Below are 10,897 nucleotides of genomic sequence, written 5' to 3'. Positions count from 1 at the left end.
ATGGAAGCACATCATGAAATGTCAAACACCGGTCTGGTAGGACAGGATGCTAGCAAGATATAGTGACTGCTTCCCTACTTGTTATATTCATGGGGATTATAACAGACAGTAAGATGGTGAAACAGATTCTTTTTTTCAGCACACATCTTTGTTCTAATAGAAATATAGTGAAATGACTGCACAGAGCACTCTCCACACCTGAGCACTGTAATTTCAATTCTCCATTTAAGTAACATAATGCCAGTATTTCAGTTTTAACCAAACAATCTCCGAGGAGATTCCATCATCTCACAGTACTTTACATAGCTTCCCATGATAGTTCAAATTACAGGGGGTACTGGGGGGTACTATACCCCCCAATGAAGACCCAGTACCCCCCAAAGAGACAGAAATATCAGTTTTGGGGGGTCAGATCATTTTTCTGATATTATGAAAAATATCATTACAGTTGGCTACAATACAAGTCAACTCCTATTTTCACTATAGGAACATTTTAATGTAAAGCGATTTCAGACACCCTATTATGGACCGTACCATTTTTAACCACCGTGGCGTGCGATGCAACGGAGATAGAGAACGACTTGAACTTCTCAAGCAAGTGTCAACGTTGAATGACAAAACGCTAGGTACATTCCTCAAGTAGGCTAAATTCTGCTGGCGTGCATGGGTAAATGTAAGTTGCTAGCAGACGTCTAGCTTGTTGAAAATGTGCTATTTTACAACCTTCATGTATTAACATGTTTTGTTCTTTCATAGCTCTTGTAAAGGTGGCTTTTTGTAAAGGTATTTCTTTTACTATACAGAATGGTATTTCAGTGCACATAACTTCTGACTTTTGAGAGTTGATCAAAACAGTTCTCTTTTGGATATATAATAACAATGAGATGTTCTGTAGCCTACTGATTATCAGTTTGTCGCATGTTTAGACCTTGTATGTGTGTTGCACAACACATTTTGCACTTGATGGTCATAGAAGAGGTGAAGGAGCAGTACCCCCCCAATTATGGTGGGGTAATTCACACTCTGCTTCCCATGTTTTTAGTATATTTCAGGCCCTAATTTATTCATCATAGTTATATTCAAATCACATTTTTGAATACAGTGATATACTTAAACACATAGTTGGGGAAAAAATGGAATATGTATGTGCATAACACTAGTACTATAATATATGTCTCTTCAACACTGCATGGAGGTTGAATCTGAGGTGTCCAGTTTGTATTCTCTTTAAGTATTTGAGGTAGAGGGAACACCTTGCACATTGTCAGTCTCCCTCGAAGAGACTTATTTGCACATCCCATTACCACGGGTGTTATTTGAGCGTGACCTGCTACGTTTCACGGGTTAACGTCATTTGGTGATTCATTACCGGGAGCTGCCTTACCCGTCGCTTGCTCTCGCCCATGACTGAACACAGCGACAGGAACACGTGTACCGTCTGCAGGTTAATGAGGAACAACACAAGCTCCAGCAGTGATGGAGTGAGTGTGTTTGAACTGACCAGAGTCAACACCACACCTCTCTGGGTATCTTGTTAGCATGTCAGAGCATTTCAACTTACCTACCTACCTACCTGCCTACCCACCTATTCTGCAGCATGATAGATTTTCCAATTGAACTGGAGAAACAGGTCTGTTAGAAAATGAATGAACAATCAATCAACGAGTCCATTGATCTATCTATCTATCTATCTATCTATCTATCTATCTATCTATCTATTTTTTGTAGAATATTGTTGTTAAGAAACTTGTCCTCTTCTTGGAAGGGCATTTGTTCCATATGGGAAAGTGCCAGCGTGTGTAATTCTACACCAATCCAAGACACTCATCTTCTACATTGACATTTAATCGTAAATTAAGGAGACGGACGAGAGACAGTATGTGATCAGTCCTATGTGGGAGCAAGGACTGCCAAAAAACACATGGCATTTCTGATATGGGACCAGCAATGATAATGCTGATGAGGCATTTTTTTGGCGCACGGGGGAACTTTACATTCCATTAAAATGTGATAACAATGCCAAGCTTCGGAAATGAAGACATTCGTCTCGTGAGTTATTGAGGCGTTCAAGTTGACACGTGGGGCAGCCTGGACAGCATAGCAACCTCTCTTCAGCAGAGAATGGCTTCACTGTAGCTTGGTCTCAATGTCTAAAATAAGATTGAGTGGTTTATCGAAATGTGCAGTCCCTCATGTAAAGGCTGCACACTCATGAGGGATCTGTTGTTGTAAGATGCTGGGGGGGTTCTGGCAAATGATGGGCTCTCTTCCTATCAAATAGAAATGTGTTGAGATGGCCAATTATTTGAAACTATGCGCAGACTAACCAGCTTTTCCAGCTTAAGGTTAATCATCACATTAGTCACCTAAATTGAACGTAGCTGCTAAGCTGTGTGCAGAAATCAGTTTCTCTATGCCTGTAATATAGAGATGCACCAGTTACAATCTACATCTTGTGAGTGTTGTAGTTTTTTCTTACTGTAATAGCAAGAAACTACTCACACCACATTTTCATGCAGGACCACAATGTCATTTTGACGTTAGTATTGCCTAACACAACATTATCCTCATTTATTGTGTCATTCAGGTTTTGGTATAGCTGCTGACAGTGATTAAATGAAGTCAGCCAGCAAAAAAGTAAACATGGGCAACACTCAGATCATAAACAATGATTAATCAATAGCCATTACGTGCCTGTTTTACAGTTTTATTACATTGGTGACCATCGGCAGTGGATTGATACTTTTACATAGTGGAGCCTTCATTTCAGACGCTCCACCATATGAGAGGAACCTTTGCTTCACTCATAGTCAGACATGCCTTAATAAGTCACCATATCCGTATGATATTTACCCAGGCTGTTCACCTTTTGGGGAACAATAAAAACCATTACATGAATGATCTGAGCCGGCTGACTTTTAAACCTTTCCCCTATGACTTTCTGTCAGTAGGCTGGCTATTCGGACATATCCCAGCACAGCGTGTTCAGCTCATCTGCAACAGCAGAAAATACGAAATATGTCAGAAGTTAATGCTCTTTGTGGCTTCAATCGTTGTGCTGTGCTCTGGGCATAGTTTAAGACGTCAAACTGAGAAGATGTTAACAGATGTATCATTTGTTTTTTACCAGGGAAGTCTTCAGATTTCAGTAGTAGATGCATGTAGCCATAGTGAACCTTTTAGACATGGACATAGACTATGTGAAAATATAGAAATATAGCCTAAAAATAAAATATAGCCTAACCCACCAAGCAAACATGAATGAGATGCACAATGTAAAATTGGTACTTTAGGTTAAATATATACATATTTTAGGATATGCATAACATTATCAGTAACTCAGCATTAAATGTTAATAAAATATATCATGATTAGCAACTACATCATTACAGCACTGTAAATAGTAAACTACACGACTTTGCCATGCAGTTTATTTAAACACTGATGGCCATTATTCAAATCTCTAAATAAATCTCCTTAGGCCTTGGTAGCTGCTGCCTCCACTCCCAACACCTCCACACCTCTCAAACACTCACCTTTCCATCCATCATGCTTCTCCTAATAGCTAGAGTTTGTGCACAGCACAACATCACACAGCAATAATCTCTGGCCATAGGGCACTTCAGCAACGAGACCCCTCTGGACTATGCTTCATACCAGGGTTGAGATGAGGTCCAGTGTCAGTGGTTAATTTACTTGGCAACTGGGCAAAATTGCAGATGGTTACTGCTGACCCCTGCTAGAATGCCCTGCATTGTGTGGTCCGGCACTCTGGTCCACGTCCTCATAAAAAAACCCAATGCGTTCAGACATCGCCGGACCCTGGATCTCTTTCATTTGCAGTGTGGTGAAGCCCCTGACTGCCTCTCAATAACACTAAAGTTATTGGAGCTCTCAACCGAGAGGGGCAGGCTGTGTGTCACCGGGATTTACACATGGCAAATTCAATCATCACAAATTTCTCTCCTCGTTCTACTTTTCTCTCAGCTTCCCTCTTGGGCACACTCATGCACTGAAATGTGCAATATGTATCATTCTTTTCTGCATTCTTCTTCTCTCTCTCTCTCTCTCTCTCTGTCTATGTCTCTGTCTTGTTCTCTTTGAACAATCAGACACATCTGCAGTTTTTGTATTTACCAAGCTCAATGTTCCAAATTTACAATGTGTGCTTGAGATGGAAACCATGATGGTGGCAATAATAAAATAAATGAGATATGCTGTAAAGGGGAAATAGGTATCACCTTCCAAGTTCATGCTTCACTTCCTATCTCAAATCTGTCTGAGGATATCTGTAGAAATCCTCTCTGGCATTTCTCATTGAAATACAAAAAAGTTTTGTAAAAAGAGTATCTGAGTGAAAACTAGCATTACTATTCCCTACCATGCTTTACCACATCAAAACTGCAGACAACTATGATAAGCCCTTTCAAGAGTCCAATATAATAAAGGTTATCCCAGTTCCAAATGGATGGTACAACACCCCCCCCCCCCACACACACACACACACACACAGACACAATCACAAAAAAGCACTTTCAGATATAACCTCCGGAGTATATGCGGAGGTTTGTCAAACGGAGGTCCCCTTCGGATGATTCAGATATGATGCTAACCTGCGGACCTTATACTGACCTTATACGGACCTTATACGGACCTATGCGTGAACGACATACACGCACATTACAGAATCTCCATGTGGTTATCGAGTGAGGGGTGGGGGTTTGTAGAGTTCACAAGATGCGAGATATGACGCAGAATATATGCGGCCGCTGCCTGTCACAGCTGCTGTTTGTTTACAAAGTGTATGCATTATGTAGGCTAAAGAAGAAAAATCTATTGTGCGTAGGCTAATACTTGAAGTAGTCATGTAAGTGCGCACTTGAAATTGACCTACAGTATTTGGATGTGTGCTTCGAATAAACACATTTATCTGTTTTTAACGTTATGTAGCAGAATTACTTGGCTATGGAACCCCAAATCTGCGTTGGAGAGAGAGAGCATGCACGAACTTGATGGTACCAGCCAATTCAGTAGGCTAACTCAAGACTTCAAGGTCATCATATACAACGTTTTTAAGCAACAAACAAAATACTAACATAACAGTGAAGTGGTTCGTTTTTTCATGGTTTATTTTTTCCAAAAGCTTCCTCTCCCCATGTGTCTATTGCATTTACGTAAGGAGCTTGGAACAAAGTTGGGTTTTCTTAGTTTTCATTTTCTCTAGGCATATTTATGCTCAACAAATATCAGTGAGCTCAGCAGTGAACAGAAAACCGAAAACCGACAGAAAACAGAAACAGCAGTGAACAGAAAACTGACCGTGTCGGCTAACAATTTATTAAATAGGCCTACTCCTGATATCGTTGTCAATGACATCGCTGTAGGCTACTGCCTTTACAGCGCCTTCTGCTTATGATGATTCAGTCTTTTGAATTCGCTTGGCCTTGCCATGCAGTTGTAGGCTACATCGTGTCTCTTGCCGTTCTCTTCATGTGTTCTATCAAAATGTTGTATGCCCTCATGGACAGTAGCTCCGTGATGTCTGCATCTTTCCAGGTCAGAGATTTTCTGGACAGCACTATGCCACTCCATCATAACACTGGCATTTAAGTCAGATCTAACCACATGGACGCACGAAAGAACGTCACCGACACGCCCTCTCACTAGGTGTGAATTTTAACCGCATGTTCTATGCTTCGTTCAGACACAGCACATTTACATAATGTCCGGAGGAAATACTAGGGGGGGAGTAGTAGAACAACCGGCTAAATTCGGACTTCCATATGACCGGTTATGTCGTTAAACGGCCCCACCGTTTAACATCCGCAGAACCTCCGGTCTTACACGTATGTCTGAAAAGCGCTTTATGGTGTGTGTGGATGAGGGGCTCAATTCCCTCTAATTTCTACAGGCTGGTCTGAGTACACGGTGTCAGTGCTGAATTGCAGTGAAGGTTGCATGTCACTCCACCAGCAAGGAGTTGTGTCCACACTGAGAGGTCAAAACAAGGACATTACTGTTGTGATTTTGCAGGCGGCACCCCCTCTTTCTCTCTTACTCACACAGTTTCTCTCTCTCTCTCTCTCTCTCTCTGTACATTGTGACAAAGAGATCATGTAAGTACTTTGTGCAGGGACGTGCACAGGGGGGTTGCTCAGGTTGCCCGGGCAACTGCCCATATGCCCTTCTTGACTTATGTTGCCCTTCCAATGGGGAAAATAAATAAATAAATCGTACAATGCAGAATTTCACGTACTGTAGGCCTAGATAAAAAAAAAAATCGCAAAGCCTCATTCACTTCCATTCGGGCACCGAAAGTGAAAGTCAGTAGGGGAAGGGCAAACTCTGTTTACGTGGCTGATGGTTCCATGCTATCCATGTGGGGTTACATGCCCACCAAGTTTCGTGTACCTCGGTCTTTCAGTGTCCCGGGAATCCTTGTTGGTGTACGGTCACTAAATGTACACATAAATTATTTTATTGTAAGGCCCCCCATGAACGAAAGTTCACAAAACTTGGCATGCATTTGGAGGGTGTCATAATGATCCTACACTTTCAATTCGTGCAGTTTTGACCATGTCAGCCAGAGATATTGTGATGAAAACACCTAATTTTTTGCTTTTTAATTTTTAACTAGGTGGCGCTATACATGAAATAAGTGGTAATGGGATGGGTTGACATGCCCCCTTAAGACCACCATACAAAAAAAAGGTGGACCTCCTAGGCCCTACGGTTCTCGAGATATTCACAGAAAACTGTCTCCGGCCACCTACAGGCCAGTTGGTGTATAGTAACATAAATTAATTTATTGTGTGGCCCCCCATGAACGGAATTCGACGAAACTTGGTGTGCATTCAGAGGGTGTCATAATGATCCTACACTCCTCCAATTTCGTGCAGTTTTGACTATGTTAGGTCACAGATACCTGCGATTACAACACCTCATTTTTACTTTTTTGTGATTAACTAGGTGGCGCTATACATGAAATGAGTGGTTATGGAATGGGTTGACATGGCCCATTGAGATCAACATACAAAAAAAAATGGTCCTCCTAAACCTTAGGGTTCTCGAGATATTCACAGAAAACTGTGTCTGCCCTACCCTCCTTTCGAGGGGGTGCAGTCCAGCGGGGGGGCTACAGATCAAAACGAAAAACGATGGTTCCATGCTATCCATATGGGGTTACATGCCCACCAAGTTTCGTCTACCCCGGTCTTTCAGTGTCCCGGGAATCCTTGACGGAAATGTTGACATGCGAAAAAGGAAAAAAAAAAAAATCTGACTAAACCTACATGACGCTTCGCTGCGCGGCGGTCATAATAATGATAAGTTAAGGTGATTGAGTGCTGTATTTCAGTGTTTTACTTCTTTGTGTATATATTTAAAAAAAAAAGACGCTGTTATTCTCAGTCCTGCATAAAGCCTGTGAGTTTTTTAATTGAAAAAAAAAAAAAAATTGGGGGGGGGGGGGGGGGGTGCCCTTTTTTCAGGTCAGAGCAACTGCCCCTCAAAATTCCTCTGCACGTCCCTGACTTTGTGGCAAGGATGTAATAAAGGGTTTTTGAAATTCAATCTCTCTCTCTCTGTCTCTCTCTCTCAAACAAAGTGTCTCTCTTGCTCTGCTTTAGAATGCTGTCTGATCTGGGAATTGAATGTCTGCCATGTAAAGCATCACCCCACTGTTAGCAATGGTTGTTTCTCTCCTCCTCGCCCTCCTGCCATCTCTATTTTCTACACTCTTTTTCCCCCTCTCATCCTTCTCTTCCTCCTTCTCTATTCCTTTGTCTCTCCAGCAGATGTGTGATGAAGTGGCTGATTTGAATTTCTCAAGCATCCCACAGTCCCTCGCCCCCTAGAAAGACAGACACACACACACACACACACATACACACACATTGCCTTGATGTTGCTGACATAGAGCCATGCATAAAACACAACAAGAAGGAAAGTCCAGGCGTGCGTTTTTACTTGATCAATGGAATGGAAAACCAGAGGGCTCAAGGGTAGAGGGGACTACTAGTCGGGGTGGGTTTGTTAATGCATGTTTCTTGGTGTGTGTGTGTGTGTGTGTGTGTGTGTGTGTGTGCGTGCGCGCGCGCACCTGTGCGTACAAATGCTTGTATGTTTTCATACATATGGATTGGTATGTCTGTGGTGCTAGTGGTGGTGATAGAGGAGGTGATGGAGAAGGAGAGAATGAATCTCCATATATCAGTGCTATGCATGCTGAGAGACATAGCTCCCTATGGACACCCCTGCTTTTAATATAGCTTACTTTGGGAGAAAAGGAGGGAAAGGAAATGACATGGATGGGAAGAAACACAAACACAAATGCCACCATTTACTTTTCAGGAAGATGACATCATTTGATCAAAATCAAGGCACCCTTGTCATTGACCCCCCCCAAAAAAAAAAAAAAAACAGAAAGTCTCTTTTACCTTACCTTTACATGAGGGTGTTTAAGTAGTAAGTTTAGAACTGGATTAATGTGTAAAGGAAGGGTCTTCCAAAAGGAACACATGAGGAAACGTTCTTGTAGGAGTACATGGTCATTCAGCTCTGTGTGTCTGAGCTTTCTTTTTCCTGTGCCCTCTCTCTCCCTCTCTCTCTCTCTGTCACACACACACACACATTTTCTACCACTGACATTTTGTTGTTGTAAAATATATAAGAACAATGTCAAATCGTTCGTTGGTGATTGCTATTGTTTTTATGGCCTACATCATTCCAACACAAGCAGCCCATATCCCGGATATCTCCTCGGTGACCTCTGGAGCGCTGCCAGATTGAGGCCAGCACACTTCAACACCAATCAAGCCAAGAGCCATGACACCCACAGTAAGTAAACACAACACCTGTGTGTCCAACCATGAGGCAAAAAACGCAACCACTCGTCCAGAAAACTCTGATGGTACTGCCCGCTGCTCTGCATTTCTGTCATTTTTTCCCCCCAGGGATCAGAGAACTCACATATCCACCGACCTTGACCAGGGAACCTCATCAATACACTTCAAACATGTAAGCCACTTTAATCAATAGTTATAGTTTTTGAAAGCCCCTAAGGTGAGCTGTTTTCCCAGGGAGGTTTAGAAAAATGGAAAAATAAAGAGAAACCACTTAAAATAATGAATTTGCAAATGTTGTCCTTTTTTTTCTCCCTCGCTTTTTGTGTCCGCTCTCTGAAGCGATCCGTTCTCAAGATGCTGTCTCCATTACTGCGATTCATCACAGTGCTCTCGGCAGACCATCAGTCAGACACGCAGATGTCAGGAGAATGTGTCGTCGTCTCTTTCTCTCTCTCTTTCTTTCTTTCTCTCTTTCTTTCTTTCTTTCTCTTTCTCTCTCTAGACACAGCCCAGAAATCTCACCATCAAAACAAAAGGTAGATGGAAATCACAGAGGACTTGTTTCCCTTGAGCCTCATATTTCATGTCTTGCGTACAATGAGAAATGTGAAAGCACAATGAGATACCAGCAAAAGGCCCTGAATGAACACAATAACCAGATTAGATGAGATTCGATGATTTCTGAGTAAGGTGAAATGAATGTGAAGTAAGTCCCAGTTTTACTATTGGCTTCTCACGTTGTTCATCAGACAGAAGTTGAACATCATGAATTAGACAGCAGATCATTGGGATAGATGATCAAAGGTTGGATCTCAGGGACACATACTGCTAAAAGATATTTATTTGCTTCAGCTTAGGTACATATCTGGAATGATAGTCATACTGCATTGCATATCATCCATTCATTATAGTGTGCATCATCTTGCAATGGTTGGTGGTTTTCTGCAGATTTGCTTTACACTTTCTATGAATGCATGCCTACAGATACAAATATCTGAACCATAAATAACATAAAAAATGATATTTAGTGAAAAAGAATAATAATAATACATTTTATTTAAAGGCGCCTTTCAAGGATGACTATAAAGTATTCAATAAAATGGCTGCTCTAAACCATGTACATGTATTAACATTAACAACTCAATAAACACAAAAAGAGTCCCTCTGTCGTGTCTTAAAGCGGCTGCAAACACAGCACAGAGGGCTCTTGGTGGCATCTCTTTGCTTGCTACTCAACGCCTCTCCCTGTAAACATATTTGTACACAGTGACACAATGGGTGAGAGGTCAGCCTATGGTGTTCTCAAACCGGCTTCTTATCTGCAGCTGAGCCCACAATGGGTCTCGTGTCTGACACCGCCAGGACGCCCGTTATCTGCCCAGGCTGCCCGCGGGGGCCCTCGCTCAGGGGACTGCTCTCGGAGGTGTCAATCAACCAGCCAGCCGCTTCTCTAGCTGGCGGAGGTCACTGCCAGAGGTCGCCACTGGGAGGGCCTGTCGACTGGATCTCGTTATCCGCCACTGATACAAGTGACAAATTGGATCCCAGACAAGGGGAGAGGCGGAGAGGCAGTTGGAGTCGAGCGTCTTGACCCTGCCAAGTGCTTCCCCTCGCTTAAAATGGAACAGGGGGCCGTGAGAGGGCCATGGGGTGTGGGAGTGGGGTGGGGGAGGGGGTGGGTGATGACTTAATCGTAGCCAATCACATATCAGCTCACGTTTTCCTACGATCCAAAATATATTTTAGCAAAATAACTTTGCCAAAAGCAAATTCAGTGCTAATTTTGTGCAGTCAAATAATGAGCTACAATGAAATACTTATGAGGTGATGTATCACAACTGAAGTGGCATGCCTGTGGAGGCTTTATACCCTAGTATGTGATCTCCATAATTATAATAGCAATACATGTTTATTCATTTACTGTGATAATGAAGGTTCAATCATTTTTCATGGCCAAATGTTTCACTGAATGTTTTCATTTTTGGTACATGAATGAATAATTGTTACAGCTCATTTTTTTACATATTATATTGAAGGCCACATTATTATTA

At 42.1% G+C, this 10,897-nt stretch overlaps 1 long non-coding RNA gene across 1 annotated transcript; it reads left to right on the top strand.

Annotated features, from left to right (window-relative positions):
* Positions 1 to 8,741: 8,741 nt before the first annotated feature.
* LOC121692706 lies at positions 8,742 to 10,485 on the top strand. Its single transcript, XR_006025319.1, has 4 exons — positions 8,742 to 8,838; positions 8,955 to 9,018; positions 9,186 to 9,382; positions 10,172 to 10,485. It is a non-coding gene; the product is annotated as an uncharacterized LOC121692706 (long non-coding RNA).
* Positions 10,486 to 10,897: the final 412 nt, after the last annotated feature.

This window comes from Alosa sapidissima, chromosome 19, assembly GCF_018492685.1.
Source record: "Alosa sapidissima isolate fAloSap1 chromosome 19, fAloSap1.pri, whole genome shotgun sequence".
NCBI classification, from domain to species: Eukaryota; Metazoa; Chordata; class Actinopteri; order Clupeiformes; family Clupeidae; genus Alosa; species Alosa sapidissima.
Note: the sequence above shows the minus strand (reverse complement) of the source record. Positions and strands in the feature narration are given on the sequence as shown.